The sequence below is a fragment of the Pieris brassicae genome, chromosome 1, assembly GCF_905147105.1.
Source record: "Pieris brassicae chromosome 1, ilPieBrab1.1, whole genome shotgun sequence".
NCBI lineage: Eukaryota > Metazoa > Arthropoda > Insecta > Lepidoptera > Pieridae > Pieris > Pieris brassicae.
In genome coordinates this window covers 14,440,009-14,464,096 of record NC_059665.1, presented here as the reverse complement: position 1 = coordinate 14,464,096, position 24,088 = coordinate 14,440,009, and the positions used below count along the sequence as shown (strand labels likewise).

Below are 24,088 nucleotides of genomic sequence, written 5' to 3'. Positions count from 1 at the left end.
CGAAAAATGCTTAATTTTTATAAAATAATGTCCATGACGTATGTACTTATATAAACAGTAAAAACTACGAATAGGTAACACCTGGGAGGTCTATTTTGTAAATTTACTAAAAAAATTACGGAATCCACGCGGGCGAAGCTAAGGGCGAAAGATAGTAAGCTGTCAAATGACTATGAATCTTGGTGGGGCTGTTCCTGGGTTCTATATCTAGAGTATTGTGGGTTTACTATAAGAAAATGATGACGCATTGTCCACCACCACCCCGATTGAAATATATAAATATAATAATTACATAATGTGTTGATACAAAGTAGGTATGTTATAGGTTTTTTGGGTTTTATCTGATTTTTTTGCAGTAGATTTTTCTAAACAGAAACAAACATTTGTACAAATGCAAATGTATTTGCATTATTAGCTCACGTTTTGTTATTCATAACGTTAATTTTGTCTTTATCACTCCCTGGTCACGTTACACAAGAACAAAGGAGAAAAAACATTCTAATTGAGTCAGTTCATGTCTTATAGTTGCAAAAAGTCTCGCGTACCTTCGCGTTCCAAATTCGAATTTTATTGTTTCGTTCCATAAACACCACTGTTCGTTCGAAAGACTAAACATCTATCAATTGAATTTCAACCTTATCTGATACGAATAAGATTGAAAATAACATTTTTAGCTATGTAATTGTCTATTGAAAGCTTTGATAGCGCAAAGGGGCGAAGGTGGTCTATTCTATGTTTGAAGTGAACGTAATAAATAGTCGAATGCATTTTGTATAGGTTTTATTTAGTCTTGATCTGTTTAGGTTTTGTGCGTATGAAAATCGTTATTAAATTTATTATTATTTCCTAATAGAGTGTCAAAAATATCCTATATAAATAATTTAGTAAAAATTTTATCCAAACTGAATTTAAACAATATACAATCGAATATAAGGTTGTATTTTGCATAGCATATTTTATCTACTGACACCTGTTCTCAACATCCGGTGCTATTGATACAGTTAGAGACAAAAGTTGATTATATTAATTTCGCCTATCGTAATACTCTTAATATTTTATAAAATTAAATAAATTTATAGATTAATTTAGAACAGGTCATCAACATTAGGTATACCTTATCTATAACGCATATCATTTTGATTAAGATTTTTATTACCATATATCAATAAAAATCTGATTTAAATGTCATTTGAATAACATGAGATAATCTGTGGTATATTTATGTAAAACACACTTGGCTGAAATTTAAAAGAAAACTTCGCATTCTAAATTCAAATTGTTGACGTCAGACCAATCAGACAATAGAGCGATTGTGTGCGTTCCAATTCGGTTCTATTGTTGTGCGCGGCGCTCTGATTGGTCGATTGGTACAATGGACCACGCCTACTACACAATACCCTATTGTCAACGTCACCTGTCGTCCGCCCAGATATTTTTATAGCAAATGAAATTTGGGTGAGGCCCCATTCAATTGTATTTGCTGTCTAAGATTTTGTGTTGGGCAAAACACTCTTGAAATATTAGTAAAGATATAATAGACTGCTCCTCAAAAGCCGGCCACGCACCTACATGTGCAAGGGCTAGAAAGAAAAGAGCCTACCAATTCTTGATAGGCTGGCAACGCACTTACGAGTCTTCTGGTAATGTGAGTGTCCATGGGCGGCGGGGCGGTATCACTTAACATATAACATATTACAAAAAAATACTAGGTGCCTTTTATTGCTATAGACTATGAGTCGTTTCCCATATATGAATAGAAAATTAAATATATATTACTTTTAAAGGTTTTTCCTAGAATAGGAAGCGAAACTATTACTGTATTAGTGTATCTATTAGTTCTGCGCCAATGTTAGGTACATTGGTACCTACTGTATAAATCACACTTTAAGAACTTAATTAAGGTCAAGGTTTTTGGGTATAAACAACTCCATCTTTTAAAATCGGTTAAGAATAACTAAATTTAGTTTGTGCCCAACTTGAAACAATAGTATCTTCTATAATACCGTTTTTACACACTTAATGTAAAATCAAAAATCTAAATAAGTATGAAGTCAATAGAAATGTAATCAAAACATTTTTACAATTACTGCTATCACAAAATCTAACGGACGAGAACTGGCAACATTCTACACTTGGAAAAATGGGACGTTCGTTTAAAAAGTTTATTATACAGGAACACTGACAAATATAATTTTACATTTTTAAATTTGGAATGTCTATCAACGTTGAGTAAGACACATTTTAGATTGTTTTTCTATTACAATTTGTTTTTCGTAAACTAAATAGTTTTTTGAATTTGGAACATCTTTTTTTGATACCTTTAGCTGTTTTGTTGCTAAGCAACCAGCTCATTCCTTTATACATTACGGACGTTTAAATTCGCCACAGACTACAGTACTACTACTTTGTAGCGTATCTGATACCCACTTAACTCTAACGAGTTATATTAAGAAATAGGGGAGCACGTTTTTAACTTTTAATAGACGTTGCTTGAAAAAGTTAAAAATGTCCAGTAAAGTATATTTTTGTGGAGAACTAAGTGAACATGATCACAAAATATTAGCCACGATTAGGGATACTAATGGATCCATTTGCGTAGAGTGCTAGTATTTTTATGTTTTATTTGGCTGCCTGCGACTTGGTGTACAAAGAAAACTTAAAAATATCCTAAGTAATAGATGTATAAAAGTTTATTCTTTCTATTTCTACTCATTTGTGCATAATTTTTGAATTTAGAATGTATTTTAATGATTGGGCGTGAGACATAGGTAGGTACTTATATTATTTGCAGCCACAACAACTGTTTCGTGATCATCACTTATTTTTCGTATATTAAATATTTTTTGAATTTAGAATGTCTTTCAACCCTATGGGAATTAAAAATATGTACACATTTTAGATTGTTTTTTTAACAAAAGAACAGTTTTGTGATCGTCACTTGTCTTTCTTAAATTTAATATATTTTGAATTTGGAATGGATTTCAAGTTTAATGAGACATTTGCCTATTAGGTAAAAAATTTAGATTGTTTTTCTATGCCAAAAACAGTTATTTGATCGTCTTTTGTTTTTCGTAAATTAAATAATATTTGAATGTCTTAATCGTTGAGACATAATGCAATACATTTCTTAGCAAAATGACGCAAACGCAAAATCGAGTTTAGAACTTCCACGGTATATAGGGGTTAAATGTGTACTAATTACGAGTACATATTTAAAGTTATATAGATGTATAAGGGTAACTCGAAAATGGGGGACGGTAATTGGTAATGGAGTTTCAAAATTACCTAAGGATCATTTTATTGCAATAAACCCAAGATTGATTCAGTTTTAGTCTCGTATTCTGAATGCTAACAAAATTTTATGCAAAAACTTAAAATCTCTTATAAAACAGAAGAAAACTGTTTTATTCAATATGGTAACTTTTTAACTGAAAATTACGATATTTAAACAAGTCTTATAAATAATAACAAACAAAAACTAAATATTTCTCGTCTAAGCGGTAAGTTGTATCAGGTACTAAACAATAAACACATTTAAAAAAATGTGTGCGTGTACTAGTGGATACACGTATGAAGAGAAACTTCTTTATGACCTTATTTTTCGAAATATGATCTACTTACTATATGCAACTTAACAGAAATTGGTTAAATAAAGTAAGTAGATAAAGTTTAACAAAAGGCTTTTATTATCATAGACATGAATACAAATAATACAATTATTTCATATTGCCTTATTACTACTAAGATTATTTCAGAATTTAATTAATTGTAATAGAATTATTACTACCATTGTTATCGTAACTATATTTTTTCGTTACTAATAGCTTCGAATCTTTTCGAATCAACCGTGGTAGTGACAAGAAAACGTGTAACGGAAAAATGTGTCGGTAATTTTTTTTCTAACGCCGATAAAGAAGTTTAACTTCCAAAATAAATGTAATAACACTAAACAAAATCCAAACGAAAATCGAGTAAAAACGCAACAGACAAATTTAAAATTTCGTTCCATTTTTGAAATAACGAAAACGAATACCGAAAGTAGCGACATCTAAGTGTCAGGTGTAAGGGCGCGAGCTAATTGGTATCACTTAGTATCTATTTTAAGGTCGCTCAATCATATGGCATTTCCGTCGCCGGTCTTTCATTGATTTAATACAATTTGGCCGCGTTGACATCAGGATTTTACTGCAATTAACTATTCAAGAATGCGCTGTTATATGAAATGGTAGATGGGCCGAAATAGTATGAAATTAATTCACAGCTTCAATAAAAACCTACATTTTATAGATACCATAATATATATTAATGCCAGGAATTTTAATCTGGGACATTCTCAACTGATTCAATAAGCTTTATATAAATAAATAAAACGTGGATAAAACTATTATCTATTTTATTCCTACAGCCAGTTACAATATCCATTACACAACACAAAAACCAAAAACGGGGTTCCGTTAAGCACACAATAGTAACCATGGTAACGAACGACTTGACATTCTAGAATTATAACATAAAACAACATTAAACATTCTAATAAAAAAATAACAATACACTGGTACAAATGTATTAACACATTACAATAGTACATATATATCTTAAGAATGTATATAAGAATGCGATTTATATATAAAACAAACATCTCCCACAAACTTCTTACAATCTTCCAAAGTTCGAAAGCTTTTAAGGAATTATTCACAAACAAAACACCAAAAACCAATCAAGTAATTGCTCCGGTCTTGGCGTGTCTTCGTCGATAATCTTCATTAGGAGGACAAAGGGGGCGGAGGGGGTATGGGGGTGGAACACCCCTACCTGGGGCTCCTTATGTTATTAGTTTAATATGAGATTGTATATATTGATGACATCGCGTTCCTACTAGTACGAATAACATTAAAATTAATCGAATATAGAATTGTTTGAGAAAAAACTCAATAAAAAATACATTTTATGATTTAAAATTGAATTTGTTATTACTACAAAACACGCATAGCTCGGCAATTGATGCTTTAAAACGACAAATTGGCATTGAATTGGAACAAATTCATGAAAAATCAATAGAAATGTAATCTCGCTTACAATATTCCAATCTGTTCAGTTTACACGTCAAACAAAAAGCAATTTTCGCTGAAACCAGCATAATAACGGAGGGGGGTCCCCTGCCCCCCAGATAATGCTCCTCGTGTGGAGTGGGGGCCCCCGAGACACACATTCTTCCACGCCTGCGCTACGATACAATATGGGTCATATTGTCTGTGCGGTTTTAAGTCTGTATAATATAATCTATAGGTATAGATATTATAGAACATAGACAAGCCAGGGAAGGTCTTATACAGGTAGATATAGTTCGGCTGTATGCCTCTACCTATAAAGCTACTTTTCGCTTGAATTATACACATATAGAAAACTGTTGACAATGAATATATATCACTGTATTGTTAACGATAAACACTCTTGTGTTACAACCCTTTTAAAGTATGACAAGCCTAACCTGTTTTACCTATATTGAAACACAATAAAACTTTTTTATAAATATGCAAATCTAAAAATATGAACGGTGTCGTGTTTCGCGAAGCGATGTGAACGTAACACAACAATAGACGCGCCAATCCGTACAATAGAGCATTTTCTTAACCACGCCCTGTTACACAATACCTTCACGCCCAGTCAACCATTGTCGAAATAAAGAAAATTTTCTTAGTAAGCATTGTATCGACTTTTTAAACGCCCTCGGGGATCGCACTCCCACCTGCCCGCTATTGTGGTGTGTACGTACAATGCGCTGTTCGCACACACACTGCACTCAAAGAAGCTCGCGGGGCGGGGCCTAGAGCGAGACGAAGCGACTCCTAGCCGCCGCACAAGCGAGCCGAGCGAGACACAACCACACAATACAGCCAGCCAGAAGAGGACGGCGAAGCTTTGTATAGATTCCGCGCTGATAGACAATTGAATATCAACGGTACTTCCAATTGAATCTTTGTTAATTTTGCCGTTGGTCAGTGGAAAAAGTGTTGGATGTGTCAGTGATGGATAGATGCTGGATTGTTTAATTGCTAATTTCTGTATACGGCTGGTGGAAGGACGGCATTGTTTGTAGGGCAGTGACATCAGGTGGCGTCCTTGTCACTCGCGCGCGGCGCGGGGCGGTGGTCAATTGTAGCGCGCGCTTATTGTCAGCGCTTCGATCTGTGCATTGTGTGCCGCGACCGCGCGATATCAACACGTATATTGCGCTGCGATATAAATTACGATCGCGCAAGAACTACGAACCGGGCCGCGTCGTTTAATTTGTGTGTGTTTGTTTTGGGACTGTGTAAAATGCCAAAGAGTTGTGTTAGGATTTTTACGTGATTTTTTGTTGTTTTCATTTTTACGAATATTATTCGATTTATCGTTTTCAATGTCTTCGGAAACGAGAGGAACAATGGTCGCTCAATTGAAGGTAAGATTCAAGTGAAACATTCTTAGATTATTTATTTAATTTAGAATTTTGTTTTACGTAATATATTTTTATTTACGCTTTTACTAGTTGTTTATATATCGTTCTGGAATTTAGTCTATGGATTAATATAGTTGAAGCATTCACGTACCTATTTTTAACCTACTTTAAAGCCGTATTTACCAACTAAAAAAGATAATAGTTATGATACGCATTTGTAATTATTGTTTAAACGTCGTAAGCTAATAAACCGAATATAATGTAATTCATATGATTTTAGCTGTTTTGTTTGTCAGATAGGTATTACTGAATAAAAATTGAGACGAGAAAAAGTTAGGACTACGACAAGAAATTATCTAGTTATAAGGTTTCATAAATAATAAATAAATAAATAAAAATTACTTTATTTGACTCAAAAATATTACATGTTGTACTTAAATTCAAAATATACGTATAAATTAATATATATTTATTAAATAATTGATATGATAAAAATATATCCCGATTTGTTGATATAAATTCAATTAATTTTGATGTTTTATTGAATAATTCAGACCTGTAGAAATAATAAAAAATATTGTTAAAAGAACACAACATATAACAACATATAATTAGCATGTATTTTTTTAATAATAATATCTTTTGATTATCTTTAGAGTTAATGTTGTTCCAATTTTAAATATCCCCTTAGCGTAAGTACCTTCCTGTCTTTATCTGTGCTTTTGGCTTTGACAGATGTCATTATGCATATTATGCGCGTGAGAGCGCGGCGGCGTGTATCTTGTGCAAAATGCATCCAATTAGCAATTGTCACGCACTGCACTTATTTGGATCTCACTTTTTACGAGCAGGTAACAATTTAGAATACAATTTTTAAAGAAAAATAACTTTTCCTTTGAAAGAAGATGAAGTCCCGTAACGTATGGGGCGTATACTTTTCCGTTAATTATGAGTGAGTATCGTAATTAAACGGCTAAACATATAATGATGCAATTTAGCTAGTTTAAGATACATTTTTACGTCCGATGGTAAAATATTCAACATTTCAATAAATGTATTTTCAGTTGTTTTGTAAGTAAGATATGAAGACTACAGAAAATATGATTTGACTCCTGATATATTCAATTTTGATTGCCCTACCAGGTATCGAAACTGAAACCTCAGAGCTCGATTCCTGGGCGAAAAGTTATTTTCATAAAAACATTTTTTTCTTAAAACCTAATAAATACTCTCACACACATACCAATATTAACATAAATTACTATTTTAACTAAGAAGATTTCATTTGTGTTTCATTAACAATTCTAATTATTTTTAATCTCAATAAGTAGCTCTTATATAAATCAGGGGTTTTAGTTCTAGGCCTCAGATTTTTGTATCTGTTTAATTATCATAGGTCTAATAGGCAAGTGGGTGATCAGCCTCATGATACACGCCGTTGACTTTTTGGGTTTAAGGCAATCCGTCCTCGCGATGTTTTCCTTCTGCGTTCGAGCGAGTTTAAAGCACATAGACAGAAACTCCATTGGTGCACAACCTTAATGATGATGAGAGTCACACGCTAAAGTCAACGCTGCTGTTCAAATAGCTCTTAAAAGCTTAGCTCTCTGCTTCTTTCTTTTCTAGACTTCATGGTCCACACTCAATGTTAATCCTAAGATGTGACTCCCGATGGCAAACATGAATATACTGCTAAATATTTTTGACGAATGTATTTAAATAATATTAGGTAAACAATTGTTTAATGAACTAAATAGTTATACAATTAATTTATAAAGATTATGTCGGAAACGTTTTAACAATTTTATTTGCGACAATAGACAATTCCCGCCTAAAATTGACCGCGTTACCATGGTTACGATAAAAACGCCAGTCTAAGTTTCTATTTAAATCCTTAAACCCGTCTTTGATTAAGTAATGACTTAATAATTAAGACAAATAATTAAAATCTGACGCCAAATTAAAACTAACAAACCGTGTTATGCTTGTGTCAAGTATGTTCCATGTATTTTTTGTGTTAAATAGTAAATACTTTTTGCAGTTTAAAAATAAATTAATGGAGCTACGACCTTTTTCGGTCTGGGCCTCAGATTTCTGTATCTATTTCATGGTCATTTGTTAATCTAATAGGCAAGTATAACCCTCCTGATACACGCCGTAATTTTTTTGATTCTAAGACAAGCCGGTTTCCTCACGATGTTTTCCTTCACCATTCGATCGAATGTTAAATGCGCACGAGAAAGAAAGTCTCACAGGGCCAAGCCGGGGATCGAACCTCAAGGATGAGAGTCGCACACTGACGCCATTAGGCCAACACACTTTTTGCAGTTTATTTTTGATATTAAACAAATATTCGGTACACCATTATTCCTAGACCAATTGTGTCACAAACTACATAGATCTTTAGAATAGCTTCTCAATATCACAATCAGAATAACGGGATTTCTGGATATCTAGACGGTACACGAAATCGTTAGTGAAGGTTCTATTAATACAGGCATGTCGCACTAGTATAAGACCCGAACTCTATAATGTTAAGTGTCTATTATGCTATATAATGGTTATTCATTACTTGACTTATTATTAGTTTACTATCCTGTCCGTTAGCCCTTCCCATGTTCTATTAAAATATATGAGTCCCTGTAGTGCTGCGACAAGAATCACCTTATCTGCTTCTCTAGTCACTCGTCTCTGTAGTCTTGGATGCTCCCAGAATCCTGATATAGATAGCTTATTGCTTCCTAAGTAGAATAGGTATATTCTATATTATTATCACATTAACTTCAAGGTCTTTTCGTGGACTATCATTGTGTTAGCAGTAAGTATTTCGATCACATGGGGAAGACTGATTGGGAGGAAAAAGCGCAAAACTTATACATTTTAAATTTTATTTAACTGTGGTTAACTTACTTACTCGATTGGCCTATAACCCCTAGATGGGAAAGAGGGCGTCCACTGTGTGTTCCATCGCGTTCAGTCTTAAGCCTCGTATTTCGCACTTCTTTCCGGCTCTGTTTGCCTCATCTGCAACTGCACGACGCCAGGTTTGCCTGGGAGCGCCAGCTGTGGATATCTCGGCTATTAAAAGATGGGCTTATATCACAATTGTTATTACAAATATTAACAGGAAACTATTATTTATACAAAACAGTGGCCACATAAAATAGTCGTAAATCGAATCAAAATCTAACATACACCGGATGATGTAAATAAATAAAAAATTAAACATGGAGATGTGGTTAACATATATAGGATGTATATCGTGGTTAGGGCATATATTTTTATTACTAACCGCTTGTTTAGATAACCAAGAGCTTTCAATATTTTATAGATACAGATTTTAGGTTGCGGGAGCTTTAAGTGTGTTCATGTTTTAAAAAATAAATCAGTGGCAATTTAAGGCAAGCCGGTTTTTTCTCGATGTTTTCCTTCACCGTTTAAGCGAATGTTAAATCAGCGAAAGAAAGTCCTTTGGTTCATAGCCGGGGATCGACACTACGACCTCGGGGATGAGCTGAAGCCACTAGGCCAACAGTGTTCTGTTCGTGTATTTAGCATTCGTAAATACGAATTTTTTGATAAATAATTATTTATCTAAAAAGCTTGATTCTTTATTATTTAATTGTGTTTAAATGTAGGGCTCGGCAGTATATCTCTTCTTAAAGCACGAACTATTTATAACTTGAAGTGATTTTTTTCTGAAATAAATTGTTTATATAAACACTGTAATCTTATTTGGCCTAAAACAAGTTTATTTATAATAATTAAGCATCATTTATTCATTTAAACATTCATCCATATTTTTCATAGTTAGTACACTATTTGTTTATTCAAGGACTTCTCTCTCTTATAAGCTTCCTCCAACTGGCGCCATCTCTCTCTATCTTGAGGAAACTTCCTCACCAACTGCTTCAAGCTACAACAAGTATATATTACCCTCAACATATGCATCTATTTCAGTTCATAAAACATGGTAGTCTGGATTTTATTGCACAATCTTCCAATAAACAAACCCGTGAAAATCAAACGCGTATCGAATGACTAAAGCAATAATTCTGATATACAAAGTTTTGCAAATAACATTATACATCGTAAACCTACATTTTGGAATTCTGTGATTATGTTATTTCACTTATAGAGCGTAGTTTGTCTATGGAAATCCCGGCTCTCGCCTGTCATGTGTTTTGTTTTTGACATAACAGACAAACGGGCACGAGCTACCCTGGATACTCTTAATAAGGGCCTTTAAAGAATTGGTATGCTTTTGAAGTGGCTGTGAAATACTTCAGTGGGAAGCTCCACATAGCGGTGGTGCGCGGCAAAACTACATTAAGAAACGCCGTAAAGTATGATGGTCGTCGGTGAACGGACTGTATTTTGTATTCTGCCTTGGCGCCCGATAATGATAATGATTTTGGGGTCCAATATTTCCTTATAATTTTATATTACCTGTACGACTTCTGCTGGATTATAAACCTATATTGTGTCAAATAAACCACCTGCATCAGTCCTGATATTTCTCTCTCTCTTCATCCAGGACATTCACTATGCACGCTCGTGTTGTTACCTAATTGGAATTAATTTTCATACATATTTTTAATTAATTAAAATCTTAAGTGTACCTATAGATAAAAACACTTATAAATACAACATATACAATATGTATTAAAAAAATTACAGAATCTTGAACATCTTAAAACCCGGCCGAATTATGTAGGACAGTCACGTTACACGTTTGCATTGTCAGTTGTCAATTTGGCAGCATTACCATCACCCTATTATGTTTTTTTAATTCCCATCACGTCTTCTCCATTGTGAATATAAGAATATACTTTTGAATAGGATTTTCGTATTTCACCTTGGATTTGGGAATTCTGAACATTATTTCTGTGTAATCAAAACGTAATTTTACACTTAAATACATATTTATTATGTTTAGGCCGACGAAGTTTTTATTAAAAAAAATATAATACGCAATTAGATGGCGTTATCTTTAAAGCTTGGTTACTTCATCGCCATGTTTTCCTTTGCTATAGGATATTCTTGGCGCAGAAAGTACACAGCCATGATTCGACCGGAATATTGATAATAGCTTTTAAGACCTCTAAAATCTATTGAAAATCATATTTAAAACTGAATAATTACCCTTCATTCAACTTACAATAAATATAAAATCAAAATAACGCCTGATTGGCCAATTATTGCCACGGAACGTCTGTAATTTAATTTGTCACCCTTTTAAAAACAAGTTGGTCCGATTTTCATACGAAATAAACTCGATTGGGCATTGACAATGGCTGCCCCTTTGATTCGGGGCCCTTGTAATTTGTACTCGCAGACAATTCCCTTCCGCTTCTTTCGGTGCTTAAACATAAGGAGGTTGTGTGGTCTAGAACCTGAACTGATAGAGGTTTTTTCACAAAGAATTGGCACAAAATAGGTGTACTTATTTGCCAAGAGAATTTATCTATTTATTTTTCAATTCTTTTGTGATTTGACAATGACAAAACAGTCCATATCACGAAATATTTTTAAATATTGTTTGTAGAGTTGGTAACAGAATGTGTTTTTGTCTTTTGTTTTTTGAGCACTTGGTAAGTAACTAGTGTCTCCTTTGACAGAACATTAGTACAAAATATTTTTGGATATTGTTTTATCGTATCGGTGTAGTTAGGCAACACAGAAGCTTGTTTTCCAACAATTTTCTGGGGCTGCCACCTGATGTTAAGTGCGCGTAGGAATACTCTCAGCAACTGAGCGCGAGTGCGTTGCCGGCCTTTTAGTACAATAATATATAGTGATTTATATGAAGAGTTTTATTGTAAGAGAGAATTATTGTATTCCATTCCCGCTATCGTTCATCACCAAAACCATTCATGAACGAAGAAAAGGTCGTAGGAGCATTAGTACTAGCAACCCCATTGTTTGCGATCTAGTGAACCCTTCAGTTTGCTTAGCACGTGTTTTATTGTGCAATTACTGGACAATTATTGGGACTGCGTATTGAATGGTAAGGAAGTGCTTTTGTGAGTGTAGGTTGAGAAAATAGTGCAAGGTACTACCATGGGATGATTGGTACATATCAATTATAGTTTTGAAAATATCCTTATATTATATTTGACTAGTAGGTCCCAGTTACTTACGTACTATATACGTATATTAATTATTTTCATTTATATTGATTTAATGTAATAGTAAAATGATTCGTTTCTTTAAATAATGTGTTGTTTTTGTTGTCATACTTAAGTTATTCGTCTCGTTCTCTCTCGTTATGATGAAAAGAGATCAATATTATTACGGAATAATAACGCTTTAATTCAATTATGGATAAAGTTTAAGCCATAAACAAGCTATTTCTGTTTTACTATATTACCCCGAAACTCAGACAAAACCTTGACATAATAATCATACGTGCTCGCGCGCATCATAGCAGGATCGTAGAATAAAGGGTTTCCTGTACACACGTCATTTGAGTAGAGGAAACGCTTTTATAATACGCACGTGAGATCAGAATGTACTATTGTTGAATTTTTGTAAGGGCACAGTAGGTGTTCGAAATTTGAAAATACACCACCCGAGGAAGCTATTTAGATCATCATATTATCTACAAATATTTATATTGACATACCAAAGTAATACTGGACACTTGACTGAAGAAAAACAAATTTTCGTACTTGTGAGTTATTTATTATGTTCCGTTACGCCCCATCTTTTTCTTGTCCCTATCACGGTTGATTCGAAGCCATTAATAACAAAAATATATAATAACGATAACAATGATAGTAATAACTCTATTACAATTAATGAAATTCTGTAATAATCTTAGTAGTAATAAGGTAAAAAGAAATAATTTTATTATTTGTATTCATGTCTATGACCTTTTGTAACTTTATCTAATTTAACTTTATTTAAACAATTTCTGTAAAGTTGTATAAAGTAGATCATTTTTTGAAAAATAAGATCATAAAGAAGTTCACTACATACGTGTATGTATAATGTGTACACTAGTACACGCACACATTTTTTTCACTGTGTGTATAGAAGATTAATAAAAATAAATGTTGAAGATTAATTATAATCAATTTTAGTTTCATCTGGATATAATGCCATAATCGATGCCATTCGTATTAAACGATTACAAAACAATACATCAACAAAAAATCGCAATGGAAATTTGATATTTTTGTAATCGCCAGATGTGCCTAATGCGTCGAGAACTTTCTGCTTTTTTTTCTTATACATTGTCTCTTCACTGAGACAAGGAACATTACGATAGCTTAACTTAAGACTAATAAGTAATGTACGTCTAATTTGCTGAAAAGAATATTTAATATAAGAAAGTGTCGAAAAACACTAATTACAGTCTCTATTAAAGGAAAGACGTCCTGTTCTTGGGTACTTTTTTCACTTACGACAGATCAGCACTTAAGACTAACATGCACTCACACTAATTTATTAATTCATACGGTGAACCTAAAATAAATGTACTTTTATAAAAATATATGCTATGAAAATAATAACATTATCAGAGAGATACGTATGTCCAGAAAAACGGTTTCTACGTTGTTTAATTGGCGCGTCCATATTGATTTCTAATCATTTAATAAAAATATAACACTGTCAATAAATTACTCTATTCTAATTATTCTATAACTTCCAACAGAGCCAGACTTGAGTGTTGAGTTTTCCTACGATTTCCTCCACGACATTTATATTACGGTATTGAGATAACTCCAGAGCAGAGTTGGCCTAGTGGCTTCAGCGTGCGACTCTCATCCCTGAGGTTCGATCCTCGGCTGTGCTAATGGATTTTCTTTCTATGTGCGCATTTCACATTAGCTCGAATGGTGAAGGAAAACATTGTGGGGAAACCGGCTTGCCTTAGGCCCAAACAGTCGACGGTGTGTGTCAGGCACAGAAGGCTGATCACCTACTTGCCTATTCAATTCACAAACGATCATGAAACAGATACAGAAATCTGAAGCCCAGACCTAAGAGGTTGTAGCGCCATTGATTTTTTTTTTATTGAGATAACTCCATCGAAGTTACAGAATATTGATCAGTGCCTTTACTCTGTAATTAATGACACCGTCAAATCGCGACGTCTTTGAATGCATGATGTAGTTCTCTCAATATCTGTACGGCTGATATCGCCCTGGAATCGTGCGGAACAAAAATTCATTATTAGGATTTGTATCGCTATTGGAATTTCCAGAGTACGGGCTCAAGTATTTGGTTCTGATATAGTATAAAAAAACACTTTTTACTATCTATATAATGTACTTAGCAAAGCAAAACACTGAAGCTTTTAGTAAAATTAAAAATTTAATATTCGTCATGAGAAAAAACTAACTTTGTTTCTTAACCATAGATATGATCTTTCTTAACCATAAACAATTTCCTAGAAGAAACACATTGTTCAAACAGTATCCTGCATCCTGAAATATTTTTAGATTCGATGTCGAGTCATAAAATTCTTTATTATAAATATGGACATAAGCGAGTTAATTTTATGGTAAATTCGATACAAAGTATTAGTTCAAAGTATAGGAAGTAACTTTTATCGGAGGTCGTAAACTGATCAAAGGAATATTGAAAAAAAAAATCCTAAGTAATTGTAATTCTGACATTCCAACACAAATTTGTATCGAACAATTGTTTGGTAATAACATGATAATTAATCTAAATAATAGTTAGAATAGTTCTTATTAACTTTTTTTTTATAAAATAGGGGGCAAACGGGCAGGAGGCTCACCTGATGTTAAGTGATAGAGGGCTCGAGAGTGCGTTGCCGGCCTTTTAAGAATTTGTACGCTCTTAAAAGGCTCTTTAGGCTCTGTGTACTAAAATAAACCATAGCTGTTACGAGAGCGGTTTACAAATATATATGTAACAAACTATATATATTTATAACTATAATATTTATTTATTGCCAATACTCGGCACACCGCTACATTGGTACATGAAAAATAAAATACAAAAGTGTTAAGTGACAGGCACTTATATATAAATACCAAACACGAAGAGAAAAAAAATAACTATAATTAAAGGAAAATCGATTTCAAAGTATCAGGGGAACTATGGATATCCAGACTTACCTCGTTTAAGAAAGGAATGAGAATTGTCTATTGTTTTATTTTTATTTTACCTCATCACAAAAAAGTTTATATATATATTTCAACTGCGCAACACTGGCCACAAATAATGAAGTGGTAACGAAAAATTGCGTTCTTTTTTCATTAATCACTTGTTGTTCATATGTTTTTCATCGTAATATGTATCACAGATGTAGATGTTCTATTTATGAACAACAAGATAATTATTTCAGCATCAATAACATGTCAATCCATTTTTTTATTCACAAATAAACATACGCCGGTAGAACATGTTTACGTAAGACTGTCAATTGCGGAGATCTATATGGATTATTTAAAGCATACGATATTGATTATAACAAACATTATGCGATCTTTGCAGAAAATTCTAATGTTAGGGCTGAGTTTTTATAAGTGCAAGTTTAAAATGTATATAACTGTAACGTCTGAATAATATTTTAATTTTTTTTTCAGGTAAATGAACTCAATACCCCATCATAGTCGTAGAACTATGTATACATTGGTAAATATATTTGGTTACGTATTTGATTTAATAATCTAAAATTTATTTCCTGTTTAAAAGTAGTTTCATGAGTTGAAGAAATCTGACATTTTTTATCCACAATGATGCGTAAAAGTATTCCCATACATATATATATAATATATAGAACAAAGAAACTTATTCTTAACACGCCGAATATATTTACGACCAAAATCAAACTGCACTAATTAGAATACATATTGAATTACGGATGGCGCCTTCCAGCCAAACATTACAAAGCCATTTTGTCTCTGGTCAAGTGTTAGCAGACGTCTGCCGGGCCATAGACAATAATATCTTTGTGGCCAGGACTGGCCGCATAAAGCCCATTGTGGCCGAATCAATTAAACCATAATGTACCCATTGTAAAATGCGCGCGTAACATTGTCCTAATGTATCTCACTCGTAATTTTTATAGTTCTATTTATGTTTGAACTAAATTTATTGACCAGATAAGTTTCAGTAGCGTTTCGGTTTAGTATTACTTATTCAGTAGCAGCGCCACGATTTATCGCTTTTGTTGCTGCCGTAAAAAGACCGATAATGGTCTACCCTGTGACGTAGCACGGCTATTTCGGGATCACCTGACGCTCAATTAAGGCGAAAGAAAACAGTCGTATTGAATGTCACCTGTTGATAAGCAAACGACATCTCAAAGCGGAATATCGCGTACCACTAAAAACTCAACTTCAAAGGAACAGAAAAGTGCGTTGACGTTTTAGAAATTAGAACGATCCCAACGGAATGTAATGGACGCTTAAGATATGAGAAACTGAAGAGCAGTCATTATTGTGAAGTAACCCAAAACCGACACATGTGTGACATATCCAGGATTGCGATGCCATATGTGAAAATGAGCAAAAAAAGACAAAAATCTGTTGTCTCTTCTCCCTAAGGTACGAACAATGCCGCGCTCAAATCCTGTTCCACGCGATATAACATAGACTTTAAAGATCGCATCATAAAATTCAATTTAAGATTTACATCACCGGGTTCGGAAGATTTTATTAGATCGGTTTGAGACAGTTTTTTGTACAACCTTTCGTAACCTTTACCCTGTGACATGGATTGTAGATTAGGCATATTGTTGTCCCTTTTTCATTCACCGCTGCACGTGATTTTAATTTTTTTTTTGTTGCCAACGGCCCCTTTGTTTTTGTTGAGAATTGTACAAGATTTCGCATGTGTTCCTTGTTTGAATAACATTGTGAGGATGTCATTTGCGAATGTCTATTTATTTTCACTTTAAATTCTAAGATTGTCGCGACGCGCGCGAGATAAAGAATTAGATTTATCGGTCCGAGTTTTCTTAGTTCTAATATTGGAGGACTGTGTCCAGGCGTGGAGGCCGTTGACAAAATTAATGTTTTATTATGAAACAATGAACTAAATGGTGTTCATGATAAATAATGCGTTGCTGGCTGAGCGATGTGGTTTACCGCTGAGAAATAAGAAACTAAAACACGTGTTGTCGCTACTAATAAATGACATTACACACAATACTTGAAAGCGTACAGATTGCGAGTTAAAAATCCAGCATCCGTTCTGATTTGAGAACAGGATATTTTTTATTGAAGCTGAGCGGAAAGAATGTCGCTATTAGCTTTTATAATGTGGTGACAAAGTATATTTCAATAATAGAGACTCGACGCTTTGATGTTATAACATTTTTAATTTCATTTTAACAATTCAGGGTCATTTTACAAAAGTATTTGTATAACTGAATTCATATTTTAAACAAATATTTAAGCGGAAACAAAATTTATCATCTATAACTATAACGACACTAAATATCCCATTACAATCCGGCTTAATTAGGTGCGAAGTGAGGGTGTGTTCTAGGAACCATTCTCCACTAAAGGTGGACGTCCCATCTAAAATTTATGAGCAAATCTCCGATGTGTTACGAATAAAAATAATAGAATTGTCGTATCTAATAATATCAAGCGCTTCCGTTGGAGCGTTCGTTTATTTTGGTTTAGCGAATATCATAAGATTCATTCAGTGAGTTTAGAACGCGCAATAATTGTTAACGTTATAGGGCTGTTTAATTAGCCTAGTGTTAATGGTATTTTCGCCATTAACCGTGTTTTATAGGTACATGTTTCTACCTCGGGAATTATTACCGTAACATTGTAATGTGGCAATCGTTAAACATTTAGTTTATATACGGAAATAATATATATTAATTATTAGTACTATTTCATAATCAGGCACGGTATTAGAAAATATAAAATTATATCAGGGATCAGTTTTATACAAATTTCTCCACTGGGCTTCGCATTGGAAACGCATTACTTTATTTGTTTTATTGACAGAAAACAAAGTTCACAGGTGTAATTTTACGACTGTTAATGTGTGTCCGCAACACAGGAAGAAGTTCTGCTTAGTTAGGCCTAAAACCTCAAATTTGAAACCATTCCGCTAACACTACTTGTTAAATCGTAATGTCTAAGATTGATGTGTGGATTGAATTCCCGTAATCTTTTGTTACGAATCCACATTCCGATATGGGAAACACGTTCATATCAAAGTTAACAATGAAATCTTGAACATTTCCGACAATGGGGCATCTTAATCCGCGCATACGAAGAGAAACAAAACTATATTCGATGACTAATGTATCTTCCCTCTCTATCCCGCACTAAACAAAAGCTTTAAATCTGATCGTGATGGATGCTACCGCATCTTCAAAAGAAAAATTACGCTTGAAGGCGATAATTCATAAAAAATAAAATAAGGGGGCAATTTAGACTAGACATTGTTCTCGGTTGATTTAACGATGGCCTTTGATAATCTCACACACGAATTTTGAGTCATTAGAGTCAGAATGTTGTCGACATCATACCAGTTATATTATGAGCGAACACTGTCTGCTCGCTATTTCTCTTTGCTCTGAGTATCACCCAGAGCTCCTGGATTAGATTCTTGATCCTACATGTATGTCGGGGTTGAAGGTACTGACAACTAATTTTAACTAATAAATTTTATTGTAATTTTTGTGATACAACATTTTATCAATATGTAGATAAAATGTTGACAAAATAAACTTTATACTAAGGAGAACCGTTTTTTACAAAAAAAATCTTTGTTACCCAGATTTGAACCTGGGACTTCCGAGGTGATAAACCAGTATACGGCGAAGATTCAGCAATACGCTTCAATAAAAACTTTATCCTAAAATCACTTTCGCCAGTTCCGTATAAGATGAAACCACTTCGGTTTTATTGTTGCAGCCATATTTTATGACTGGATTGTGTACGGATTTAGACTTTTCATGGCTTAAAGGCGTGTATTTCGCTACCGCTATCAAATATATAAAAAGTTTTAGTGAATATTAATTTTGATATGTGACGTAATGTTTGCTTTGAGATCATCTTATCTTTATTTATTTCGTTTATACTTTTTATATGCTTAAGAACATGTACTTAAGTTTTTACTACAACGTTTATCGTTAATTTTAGTATTGTTAAAATCGTTGAATTTAAAAGAAAAAACAATCTTCAAACATTGATGTCATTTATTAAAACTGTAATTAATATTGCTTTAGCGAAACGTATTACTCCTCGTTTCATGTTATTAAAAGGATTATTAAGTACTCATCTTGCAAGTTATTTGAAAGTTATTATTTTATTGTTGCTAAGCTTATAACCACCGAAGCGCCAACTAAGCGACATGACTCTGTAGATTCCGAGCAAAACATCCAATAAGCTTTCACAACAATAACTATTATGCTACCGGTGGGTTGCAATTAGAATTGATGACGCAAATATTACAAACATCAAATTTCCGATGAAAAAAACATTAAGAGCCAATCAAGGTACAGGAGTACACAATGTATTGTGTATTAAAGATGTGGAACAGAGGGGATCATACAAAAGTAAAGAACGTAATGATCCGAAAGAGTGGATGTACGGAGACGCGTGAATGCGAAGAACGAAGCATGAATATTACAAACGTTCAATCGCAGCCGCTGCTTTGTGTCGAACAATGTGCTCGGTCAAGGACTTGATAGTGAAGGACAAAGGGTTGTGAAGCAAAAACGAGCACAATTTAAAATGTTTGCGGTTGTTGTCCATTGTGAAGACCTATTTAATATTAATACAGAGGGAACTGTCTTAATCACAATGTGGCTGGTGAACGAGGTAATCTAAAAACTGTATTATGATAACATTGGTATTGTTACTGATTTAAAGCAAAATGTCTTTGCTAACCTATTCTATAAAAACGGAATAACATTAGTTGTACGAGATTTTATTAGAATCAAAGATCAACCTGAATAAAAGCATCGAAGCTGGACCGAAGCAAGGGGTAGTACAATGTCGGTGAGGTCCAAACAAAAAGTGACAACACAATACGGAGTGGTCCAACAACAGTGGCCGCTCATAAATCAACCTCTGACAAAAGTAACAATGGTATTGAGGGTACCTTATAAGAGATCTTAGTATTGTGTTTATTCTTTGATGTTCACTAATAAAACCTTTGATTAATATCGTATAGACGGAACCAGTTGGTATGCAAATAATAGGTATAAAGAAAATTCGACGGTAGTCGAAACACGTGGGGTGGGATAAAAACTAATGCTCTCACAATGCCTTTGTTACTGTCTTATAAGATTCAGCCTAGATCGAAGAGATCTGGCACGTCAAGATAGATTGACCAATTTTCCAGCGAGTTCTAAGAAATCCTATGAAGACGTTTGTATATTATTTCAGATTTAGAGACAGCTTGTCATAAATGTAATATTTACCCAGATTTCACGACTGACGGAGAAAGATGATAGAAGTGTATATTCGGTTCTGTTTATTTTTCCGTAATTATATAGTTGCTAATGAAGTATTAGAATGATGCTCAGGAAGTGATTGTTTGTATGTCTGTCATATGCGTTTGCAGTTTTTACTCTTGGATATTTGATTAATACAACAGTTTCCTGTTTAATGTCATGCTTGATAATAATTAAAAATTTCTTGTATTTTGATATGGGTCAGACAATTGCTCGATCGCTGACCCGAAGATAATGTGAAGTTTTTGTACGCCGTATATTTTATTGTTTCCAATTCGGTGGCATTATCAATAATTGTCTGCCTTAATTTAGGTTACGAAGATAATTTTAACAATCTCTAATGTTTTATTATTTAGACACATCTATTTATGGAATGTTTGTAGAAACAGTATATCTATTGTCTATTAATAGATCACGATGTTAAAAATTAAATTATTTCAACAATAAATGAAATTCATTGTTAAGCACGCTCGAACTATTTTATTTGTATAAAAATCATTTTACCGCCAATATTTGATAATAATTAATAATATTATCAACATATCATTACTTCTTACCTGTTAAACTTAATAGCAAGAATTACAGACATATATAACATAAGCAATTGTATCGTTCATTTAATTCCAGCACAAACGTTGTTTCATTATCTTTTATTTTAATAGAATTTGATAAACGGGAACTGTTTATTATAACAAATGTATTCTGAAATCAGCGTCTGGCGTGTTTTATAGAAAATTAAAACATTCGGACATAGAATGAAGTAACATCCGCTTCCTATTGCAGTGAATTCGCTGTTTGAGTAATATTTGTGAATAGAATCAATGAGATTCTATTACCAAGAGATGTATTAAATGTATTTGAGGGTTTCATTACGATTACTGTAAATACGATATATGATGAACATGATAACGTTTTATGGAGTTATATTTCGTTGTTTTTTTTATTATTGAATTTTAGTTTGAGCAGATAAAGATCTGATCTAGTTCATATAATAATTAGATATTACCGGTGGCCCAGAGCTGGTGCATTCCTCTCTCAACGAATAAGTATCGCAATACAGCGATGAAATGTTGCCAGGGTTAAAAGTACACTGCTACAGGGAACAAACTTTTTAAATTTGCTTTGATTTTTAATTAGTTTTATTATTACTTTCTTAGGAAAATTAAACCCTGTATTTGTTTCTAATGGTAGTTACATGAATAAAAATTAAAAATAACTATGATATATCACTTAGGCATATCTATGGATATCGGTTGTCCATCGATTCTAAACAGCTCATCGACAACCGCCCACGCAACTCAAATTCCTTGTCAAAGATAATGCCAGTTGCGCACACAATAATTTTATTAGCTCGCCGCTTTGTTTCCCCTTCGGAGAACTGCCAAATACCCGGTCTATTTGTATAGATAATTCTCACACAAATACGTTTTATATAAAAATTACTATGAAACGTGTCTGCAGTAATATCAATGATTGATTAGTTAAAATTTGTTACTTTTCACATCTCCTCTATTATCACGATGGGTTAAAAATATGGGCTTCTTTCAAATGTTACATACTTTATAATAACTTCTCCGTACCAGCTCCTACCACGTCACCGTATTCAACTAAGAGCGGTTCCAATAGCCGAGGACCATCCCTATCCCAGCGGCTTCCTTAGCGTTACGTAGAGATGTGCCGTCTCTCTTATACAGGATTTACCACGGAGAGTGCTGATAGGAGTTGTTCGGATTAATACCTGCAGCTGAGTTTCATCATCGGCCATCAAATCAGAGCATGAAATTCACCTCAACGTCCGTCGTGAGCTGAGCGTTTTTTAAGGCAGTTTTTGCCACATATTTTTTAAACATAAACAAAACGCTAATAAACCTTAATTAGTTAGTTTAACTGACGCTCCCTACACAAAATCGTAGATGTTGAAAGAAATAGTTTGAAAACATTTATTAGAAATAATGGAAATCTTAATACAATTTCATTTAAGTGCATCATAATGTTATACATAAATTATCATGTAATGTAGAAGATCTAACGTCATCAAAATAATTCAACTGCAATCTCACATGGCAATAAAAATAATTGATGTTTACTTTTCATTCAATTTGGCTGCCACTGCGCAGACTGTGATTTGTACGATTGTCAGAACACACTGATTGTTTACACACAGATATAAAAGATTTCGATGTTTTGTGTTATCTTCGTTTAATCATGTCTTGGTGTCGACAGATGAATTAGTTTGCTTTTAGGCTTCACTCTCTTAAGATGTTCTTTAAGATTCATTCGCCGTTTACAGGTCTAAATTAAGTACCTATAAGTATGCTATGCTAAGCTAAAAACAAAATAGGGGTACTACTACCTTTTTAGGTCTGGGCCGCATTTGTCAATCTAATAGGCAAGTAGGTGATACATACATACTCGACTTTTTGGATCTAAGGTAAACGTTTTCTACACGATGTTTTCTTTCACCGTTCGAGTGAATGTTAAATGGGATGCATATAGGGAAAAAGGGATCAGAGATGAGAGTCGAACGCTGAAGCCAATAGGCCAACACTGCTCTATGCTAGGCTATATATTACCCTAAGTAAAGTATTAAGTAATAATTTCTTGTATTACGTTTAGAAGTTGTCTATATAAAACAGCCTCAACTGATTATAATATTTATTGCACACTTCTTTTGAAGAGTATTCTTAGAAGAACTTTCAGACAGTGAAATAACAATTCTATACTATACTATCTATCTACATACCCAATTAATTAAAACGTATTTATTAATATACAATTTATATTTATTTCCAACACACAATACCGTATTTACAATTTTAATACCATGGTAATATAATAAAACATTGATAAATATAAAATTAAAACAAATTTAAAAAGATCTGCTTGTGTGCCTCTAATGCTGCCAGAATACTATACTATACTAATAACATACAACATACGTAATTGCAGCGGTGATCAAAGTCCCCAATATGAGGGAGTGTATGAATGGAAAAATTTCGGAAACCATCACAATAGTCTTCGGACTTTGATGTGACAAGTAATCAAAGGTCGGGAAAACTACAACCTTTTGAAATTATTATGAATTTAGCTGATTATGTATTGTATACGCTTTGATGGGAATAAGTTAATAGGGCTTTGACGGCTTGTAAAGATACTTTTGTAATATTTGTTAGATTTATTTGTATATATACATTACTGTTATGTTTTGATGATGTTTATCTCCGCAATCG

The 24,088-nt window shown here is 33.4% G+C and overlaps 1 protein-coding gene across 3 annotated transcripts in view; it reads left to right on the top strand.

The window, feature by feature from the left end:
- Positions 1–24,088, top strand: part of LOC123714512 (transcription factor Sox-5) — a 240,543-nt gene that overhangs the window by 129,669 nt on the left and 86,786 nt on the right. Inside the window, exon 2 of one of the 3 annotated variants that reach the window (XM_045668802.1) lies at positions 16,009–16,057. The exons of 1 other annotated variant lie outside the window; for it this stretch is intronic. The gene's annotated coding sequence lies outside the window, so the exon portion shown is untranslated. Of the gene's footprint in view, positions 1–6,207; positions 6,443–16,008; positions 16,058–24,088 lie in introns of those variants that run through there. One more of the 3 variants, XM_045668788.1, reaches the window with a different exon arrangement.